Below are 9,677 nucleotides of genomic sequence, written 5' to 3'. Positions count from 1 at the left end.
TTTCTTCTTAAATCTCCAACCTCATCACTTACTATCATTTTCATCAGGTGACCTTGCTTTCAGCTTCATGAGGAAAAGAGAAGCCATCAAAGTAGAATAACTTCAATCTCCCATTCTGATTAGACTTCCCACAGTTCAACCATCCTTTCCTCCTTCCCTCTTGGAAGGAGGATGATGGAAGGGGGTCTCTTCTGTTGAAGACTAGCCTTTCTGTTAAGGGGGTCCTATTTCCTCTCACCCTCTTAGGGGATCACGCTCCAATTGCTAGTTTCCTTTTTCTTTTTCTTTTTCTGTATCCTTAAAATCATTTTCTATACTGACCTATTTTCACAAATAATGAAATGATTATTTCAAGTCTTCCCAACATGAAAAGAAAAATATATAAAACCTCTCCATATCTTTTTCTGTGGCCCCTATCCCTTCCCTCTGTATCCTGTATTCAAAAAGCTAACTTTTTAAAGAATACTCTACTTGCCCTTTCCTCTTCCTCACCTCCCACTTACTCTTTGATCCACCCAGTAATCTGGCTTCTGCCTTCACCACACCCCTGAAAGGACTCTCACCAAAGTCACAAATGACCATTGTGTCAATCAAGATTCCAGTAGGAAAGAGATGGGACATTCAAGTTGGAATAATTTGGAGATAATGTCATAAAGAGATTCAAGTCCTTTGAAGGAGTATAGTGAACCCTCAAGAGATGGCACAATATTCCAGAGTTAAACAATACAGGAAGCTCGTGCCCACCCTAGCCCAAAAGGGGTAAGCAAAGCCACCTGCCTGACAGGAACTGTGACCTTTGGTCAAGGAATGCATAGCCTGCAGCTAATCCATAAAGCAGCTGAGGGGAAAATGTCCCCATTCATTCTCCTCCCTTATTTCCTCCTTCTCATCCCCTGCCAGTGCTCACCATTGGTTTAACTCAAACAGAAGATAGAATGCATAGAGTTCATTAAGGTCATTCATACGTCAAACTTCTGGGTGTGAAACAAGTTGAAGAGGGATGGAGGCAAACAGAATGTGACCAGCACAACCTTATTGCTAAATCTATTGTGCAGCTCTCTGCCTTTATCGTACTTAGGCTCTTAGTAGTATTTAAAAATGCTGACCTCTTCTTGAAACTCCTTTTTGCTTGTTGCTTCCATGCCACTGCAATCTTCTACCTCATCTCTTTATCCTACACCTTTTTTTATTAAAATGCTGGTGCTCTTCAGGGCTATGGCTCTTCAAAGGCTGCTTTTCTCTCATTGTCCCTCAGTGGATTCATCTGTTCTTAGGGCTTCAGTCACCATCTGTAGGTTCAGGATTCTCAAGAACATATTTTGAGCCTAGATCTTTGCCCTAAGCTTTCAGGTCCACTTCCTCATCTGCCTATAGTGCATCTTCACTAAGAAGTCTCATAAATACCTCAAGATCAACTTGTCAAAAATTAAACTATCATATCTAACCTCAAATCCATTCCATTTGTGTTTCTTATTTTAGTACCTCATTTTTTGCACTCTGCTTTATTGAGCTTCACAGATAATTTTTTTCTTTTCTTTTAAAAAAAATTTTTTTTTAATTGAAGGCTTGTAGCAACCTGCCATTGAGCAAGTCTACTGGCACTATTTTTCCAACAACATTTGCTCATTTTGTGTCTCTATCACATTTTGATAATTCTCACAATACTTCAAACTTTTTCATTATTATTAAATTTGTTATGGTGACCTATGATCAGTGATCTTTGATGTTACTACTTTAATTTTTTTTTTAAGATTTTATTTATTTATTAGAGAGCACAAGCAGGGGGAGTGGCAGGCAGAGGGAGAGGCAGGCTCCCCGCTGAGCAAGGAGCCCGATGTGGGGCTGAATCCCAGGACTCTGGGATCATGACCTGAGCCAAAGGCTGACACTTAACCAACTAAGCCACCCAGGCGTCCCACTATAGTAATTGTTTTGAGGCATCACAAACTGCACCCATGTAAGATGGCGAACTTAATCAATAAATGTTGTGTATGTTCTGACTGTGCCACTGACCAGACATTCCCTGTCTCTTTCCCTCTCCTCAGTCCTCCCTATTCCCTGATACACAGAAATATTGAAATTAGGCCAATTAGAAATCCTACAATGGCCTCTAAGTGTTCAAGTGAAAGGGAGAGTTACACATCTTTCACTTTAAGTTAAAAGGTAAAAATGGTTAAGCTTAGCGAGGAAGGATGTCAAAAGCCGAGATGGGCCAAAAGGTAGGCCTCTTGCACCAACAGCTAAGTTGTAAATACAAAGGAAAGTTTCTTGAAGGAAATGAAACATCTTACTGCAGGGTACACACAAATAATAAGAGAGCTAAAGAGTCTTATTGGCAATATGGAAAAAGCTTCAGTGGTCTGGATAGAAGATCAAACCAGCCACAACATTCCCTTGAGCCAAAGCCTAATTCAGGGCAAGGCCCTAACTCTCTTCAATTCTCTGAAGGCTGAGAGAGGTGAGGAAGCTGCAGAAGACAAGTTGGAAGCTACCAAAGGCTGGTTCATGAGGTTTAGGGAAAGAAGCCATTTCTGTAACATAAAAGTGCAAGGGGAAGCAGCAAGTGCTGATGTAGAAGCTGCAGCAAGTTCTCCAGATCTAGCCAGGATAAGAAGGTGGCTACACATAAACAGCAGACGTTCAATGTAGATAAAACAGCCTTCTATTGGAAGAAGATGCCATCTAGGACTTTCATAGCTAGAGAGAAGTCAATGCTTTGGCTTCAAAGCTTCAAAGGACAGGCTGACTCTCTTGTTAAGGGCTAACATAGCTGGTTACTGTAAGTTGAAGCCAGTGCTCATTGGTCATCCCCAAAATCTTCAGGGCCTTAAGAATTATGCTAAATCTACTCTGTCTGTGCTTTGTAAATGAAACAACCAAGCCTAGATAACAGCACATCTGTTTACAACATGATTTACTAATATTTTGAGCCCATTGTTTAGACCTACTTCTCAGAAAAAAAAGATTCCTTTCAAACTATCACTGCTCATTGACAATGCACCTGGTCACCTAAGAGCTCTGATGGAGATGCATGACAAGATCAATGTTGTTTTCATGCCTGCTAATTCAACATCCTTACTGTAGCCCATGAGTCAAGGAGTAATTTTGACCTACAAGTTGTATTATTAAGAAATACATTTTGTAAGGCTATACAAAATAGTGCCACAGATAGTGATTCTTCTGATGGATCTGAGCAAAGTAAATTGAAAACCTCCTGGAAAGGATTTATCATTCTGGATGCCATTAAAAACATTTGTGGTTTATGAGAAGAGGTCAAAATATCAATATTAACAGGACTTTGAGAGAAGTTGATTCCAACCCTCATGGATGACTTGGAGGGATTCAACACCTCAGTGGATAAGGTAACAGCAGATATGGTGGAAACAGCAAGAGAACTAGAATTAGAAGTGGAGCCTGAAGATGTGACTGAATTGCTGCCATCTCATGATAAAACTTTAATGGATGAGGAGTTGCTTCTTATGGATGAGCAAAGAGTGATTTCCTGAGATGGAATCTACTGGTGAAGATGCTGTGAAGACTGTTGAAATGACGACAAAGGATTTAGAATATCATACAAACTCAGTTGATAAAGCAGCAGCAGGGTTTGAGAGGATTGATTCCAATTTTGATAGAAGCTGGGTACAATGCTATCAAACAGCATCAGATGCTACAGAGAAGTTGTTTGTGAAAGGAAGAGTCCACTGATGCAGCAAACTTTATTGTTGTCTTATTTTAAGAAACTGCCACAGCCACTCTAACCTTCAGCAACCAGCACCCTGATCAGTCAGCAACTGTCAACACTGAGGCAAGACCCTCTACCAGCAAAAAGATAACTCTGAAAGCACAGATGATAGCATTTTTTTTTAGCAATAAAGTATTTTTTAATTAAGGCACATACATTTTTTTTAGCCTAATGGTACTGCACACTTAGTAGACTACAGTATAGTGTAAATATAACTTTTACATCTAGTGGGAAACCAAAAAACTTATTTGACTCACTTTATGGCAACATGCACTATATTGCAATAATCTGGAACTGAACTGGCAATATCTCTGAGGTGTGCCTATAAATGATACCATCATTCTCACAGCTGCCCAAAACAGAAACCTGGGATTCAACTTTGACTTACCACATTTACAATTAATTTGAATTCCTGAGCATGTCTCAAATATTCCTCAATTTTATTGGTTTTTCTTCATCCTCACTGGTGCTACTCAAATCTAGGCCACCCTAAACTCATATCTGGGTTCTGGAAGCAGCTTCTTACCTGGTCCTCTGCTTCTCTTCTTGGCCCATTCTGCACCCGTCAGCCAGAATGTACTTTCTCAGACAAATCTGTTCCTTGTGTTTTCACTTTAAAAACTTCTAAAAGCTCTATATTTTTCTTAGAATAAGCCCAAATTTCTACTCTCGGTTTCAGGATTTATCCTGTCCTTTCTTAGGCACCACTATACTACATTCCAATAGAGCAAAATCTCTTCCAGTTATTTAAATAAGACATGCTCAGTCTTACCTTTGAATCTACACATTTTTTTGCCTTCTTCTGGGTGCACCACTTGGCCGTTCTTCACCTGAGTGGTTCCCACCTTGCCTTCGGCCTCAGTGTCAGCGTCACTTTCTCGGAGCAGCCTTCTCTGGCAAGCCAAGCCTGGCTAATACGCGCCTTTGCTCTCCTGTAGTATATTGTACTTCCCAACACAAACCATGTTTTACCTGTGTACATGCCCCTCTACACCGCGCTCAAGGACTGTGTCTTCGATTTTCATTGCTGCATCCCCAGCACCTAGCAGAGTCACAGGCATTTTTTTTGAGTAAATGAAATTGCCTTTGAGGACACAAACGTAGCATACAGAGTAGGAGTAAAGTATATAATTGACAAAGTTCAAAGAAGTGGCATCATGGATGGCATTATAGTTCTGCCTGAACTTTTATGTTTATTCTGAGGGCAGTGGTAAGCCACAGGATATTCTTAAGTAACAGAGTGATAAGCAGAAGTGGTGTTATAGAGTAGAGAGGTAAGATGGCAGAGGAGTAGGGGACTCTAATTTTGTCTGGTCCCAGGAATTCAGCTAGATAGCTATCAAATCATTCTGAACACCTGCAAACTCAACCAGAGATCTAAGAAAAGAATTGCTACAATTCTACAAATAGAGAAGTAACCACTTTCTTCAAGGTAGGAGATGCAAAGAAGTGAATCTGAAGCAATATATGGGAAGATAAACTACGGGGGGAGGGAGCCTCCATCAGCCACCTATCAGAAAATGATAGAGCAGCGGAACCCCAAATTGGAACTTTTAGAAGTCTGCTCCAGTGGGGGATGTCCCTGCCTGAAAAAGGCACTCAGGTGGTGAAGCGGAGCAGAATCCCAGGTGGGACAGCATGGTCTCAGGATTCCCAGCTTCACAAAAGGAAAGGGAGTGCAGAAGTGTGGCAGAGTTTCCAGGCATCAGAGCGGGGAAGCAGGCTGCAATCAGTGAGCTCAGGAGTGGGCTTTCAGCTCCGTGTTGCCATAAACTATGAACTTCGGGATGGAGGGGTGGCCACTCTCTGAGCAGGGGGCCCAGCAAGTGGCAGAACCTCAGAGGGACCCTCCTCCTTCCACTGGGAGGAGCCATACAGGAGCTCTCCACAGGAGTCTGTAAAGTTTGGAGACTCCAAGCAAGGTCGCATGCCTGAGATAAAAACGCTGGATCACAGGCTGGGTGAACACAGTGCAGACAGAAACCAGGGAGACAGGAGTGACTGACTGCTTTTCTGTGAGGGCTCACTGAAGAGTGGGGGCATGAACTTTCAGCTCCAGGGCTGAATATAGGGATGCCATCGTTTTCATCCCCCAAACTGGAGCTGAAAGCCTTCAGGGAACAAAAGCCACATACAGCAATCCAGAGCCGCTTAGACTGAGCCTGGCCCCCTGGCAAGGAGGGTGCAATTCTACACCCTGGGCAAAGGGTCTGGGCAAAGACACCTGAGAATCAGTGCAACAGGCCTCTCCCCCAGAAGACCAGCAGGAATACCAAGTTTACCAGTCATACGGAACTGCAAAACTCCAGTGCTAGAGGAAAATAGTATGTAGAATTTGTGTTTTTTTCTCATGATTCTTTAGTCTTTCAGTTTAATTTTTTCCCTTTCAGCTAATTTCTTTTTTTATCAACTCTTTTTTTAAGTCTTTTTTAATTTTCATTTTTAATTTACTTTATATATATATGTATTTTTCAGTTTTGGCTTCCTTTCATTGTATTCAATTTTATTTTTGTATACACATATATATAAGTTTCTCTTTCTTTCCAATTATGGGATCTAGTTTTTTCTAAGAAACAGACCAAAATACACCCAGGATCTAGTTTATTGTTCTCTTCTGTTCACCTTCTGTTTGATTTTCTTCTCTCTTTTTCTTTTCTTTTCTTTTCTTTTCTTTCTTTTCTTTTCTTTCTTTCTTTCTTTCTTTCTTTTTTTTTTTTTTTGCTTTCTGATCTCTTCTGATTTGTTTAGTGTATATTTTTCTGGTGTTTTTGTTGCTATTTTTGTATTTTTTTCTCTCTTTCCTCTATTTGTCTCTGGACATAATGACAAGATGGAAGAACTCACCCCAAAAAAGAGAACAAGAGGCAGTACTCACTGCCAGGGATTTAATCAATATGGATGTAAGTAAGATATCAGAACTAGAATTCAAAACAATGATTATAAAGATACTAGCTGGGCTTGAAAAAAGCAGAGAAGACACTGGAGAATCCCTTTCTGGAGAAATGAAAGAACTAAAATCTGATCAGGTCGAAGTCAAAAAGGTTATTATTGAGATGCAGTCAAAAATGGAGGCTCTAACAGCTAGGATAAATGAGGCAGAAGAGAGACTCAGTGATACAGAAGACAAAATGATGGAGAATAAAGCATCTGAGAAAAAGAGAGATAAACAACTACTGGATCACAAAGGGAGAATTCGAGAGATAAGTAATACCATAAAGTGAAACAATATTAGAATAATTAGGATCCCAGAAGAAGAGGAAAGGGGAGGGCAGAAGGTATATTGGAGCAAATTATAGTGGAGAACTTCCCTAATCTGGGGAAGGAAACAGGAATTCAAGTCCAGGAGACACAGAGAATGTCCCTCAAAATCAATAAAAATAAGTGAACACCTTGACATTTAATAGTGAAACTTGTAAATCTCAGAGAAAAAGAGAAAGTCCTGAAAGCAGCTTGAGACAAGAGGTCCGTAATCTACAAGAGTAGAAACATAAGGCTGGCAGCAAACCTAGCCACAGAGACCTGGAAGGCCAGAAAGGACCGGCATGATATATTCTGGGTACTGAATGAGAAAAATTTGCAGCAACTTTATCCAGCAAGGCAGTCATTCACAATAGACGGAGAGATAAAGAGCTTCCAGGACAAACAGAAACTAAAAGAATTTGTGATCACTAAACCAGCCCTGCAAGAAATATTAAAGGGGATCCTTTAAGCAAAGAGAGAGTCCAAAAGTAACAAAGATCAGAAAAGAACAGAGACAACATACAGAAACAGTGACTTTATAGGTAATACAATGGCACTAGATTCATATCTTTCAATAATTACTCTGAATGCGAATAGGCTAAATGCTCCAATCAAAAGACACAGAGTATCAGATTGGATCAAAAAAATAAGACCCATTGATATGCCATCTATAAGAGACTCATTTTAGACCCAAAGGCACCTCCAGATTGAAAGTGAGGAGGTGGAGAACTATTTATCATGCTAATGGACATCAAAAAGAATCCTTATATCAGACAAATTAGATTTTAAACTGAAGACTGTAATAAGAGATGAAGAAGGGCACTATATCATAATTAAAGGGTCTATCCAACAAGAAGATCTAAAAAATTGTAAGTATTTATGCCCCTAACTTGGGAGCAGCCAATTATATAAATTAATCAATAGCCAAATTATAGATACACATTGATAATAATACAATAATAGTAGGGGACTTTAACACTACACTCACAGCAATGGACAAATCATCTAAGCAGAAGATTATCAAGGAAACAAGGGCTTTGCATGACACACTGGACCACATGGACTTCTCAGATATATTCAGAGCATTTCATCCTAAAGCAACAGAATACACATTCTTCTCAAGCTCACATGGAACATTCTCCAGAATAGATCACATACTGGGTCACAAATCAGGTCTCAACTGGCACCAAAAGATTGGGATTATTCCCTACATATTTTCAGACCACAATGCTTTAAAACTTGAATCAATCACAAGAGAAAATTTGGAAGGAACACAAATACACAGAGGTTAAAGAGCATCCTACTAAAGAATGAATGGGTCAACTAGGAAGTTAAAGAAGAATTTAAAAAAATCATGGAAACAAATGAAAATTAAAACACAACTGTTCAAAACCTTTGGGATGCAGTAAAGGCATTCCTAAGAGGGAAGTATATAGCACTACAAGCCTTTCTCAGGAAATAAGAAAGGTCTCCAATACACAACCTAACCCTACACCTAAAGGAGCTAGCTGGAGAAAGAACAACAAATAAAGCCTAAATCCAGCAGGAGAAGAGAAATAATAAAGATTAGAGCAGAAATCAATGAAATAGAAACCAAAAGGACAGTAGAACAGATCAATTAAACTAGGAGCTGGTTCTTTGAAAGAATAAGATTGATAAACCCCTAGCCAGACTTACCAGAAAGAAAAGAGAAAGGAACCAAATAAAATCATAAAGAGGAGCAGAAATACAAACCAACACTGCAGAAATACAAACAATTGTAAGAACAAATTTATTTATATATGTATATATATACACTCACACACCATTATAAGAACATATTATGAGCAACTATATGCCAACAAATTAGGCAATCTGGAAAAAATGGATGCATTCCTAGAGACATATAAAGTACCAAAACTGAAACATTTGACAAATGGTGTTGGGAAAATTAGACAGCCGGACTATTTTCTTACACCGTACACAAAAATAAACTCAAAATGGATGAAAGACCTAAATGTGAGACAAGAATCCATCAAAATCCTAGAGAACACAAGCAGCAGCAACCTCTGTGACTTCAGCCACAGCAACTTCTTACTAGACACATCTCCAAAGGCAAGGGAAACAAAAGCAAAAATGAACTATTGGGACTTCATCAAGATAAAAAGCTTTTGCACAGCAAAGGAAACAGTTGACAAAATCAAAAGACAACCTACAGAATGGGAGAAGATATTTGCAAATGTCTTATCAGATAAAGGGCTAGTATCCAAAATCTATACAGAACTCATCAAACTCAACAAATAATCCAGTCAAGAAATGGGCAGAAGACATGAACAGACATTTCTCCAAAGAAGACATACAAATGGCCAACAGACGCATGAAAAAATGCTCCACATCACTTGACATCAGGGAAATACAAATCAAAAGCACAATGAGATACCACCTCACACCAGTCAGAATGGCTAAAATTAACAAGTCAGGAAACAACAGGTGTTGGCAAGGATGTGGAGAAAAGGGAACTGTCTTGGGGCGCCTGGGTGGCTCAGTTGGTTAAGCGGCTGCCTTCGGCTCAGGTCATGATCCCAGGGTCCTGGGATCGAGCCCCGCATCGGGCTCCCTGCTCGGCGGGAAGCCTGCTTCTCCCTCTCCCACTCCCCCTGCTTGTGTTCCCTCTCTCGCTGTCTCTCTCTGTCAAATAAATAAATAAAATCTTTAA

This window comes from Phoca vitulina, unplaced genomic scaffold (genome assembly GCF_004348235.1).
Source record: "Phoca vitulina isolate PV1807 unplaced genomic scaffold, GSC_HSeal_1.0 scaffold1, whole genome shotgun sequence".
In the NCBI taxonomy this organism is placed as follows: domain Eukaryota; kingdom Metazoa; phylum Chordata; class Mammalia; order Carnivora; family Phocidae; genus Phoca; species Phoca vitulina.
The sequence above is the reverse complement of the archived record's forward strand: the minus strand, read 5'-3'. Positions refer to the sequence as shown.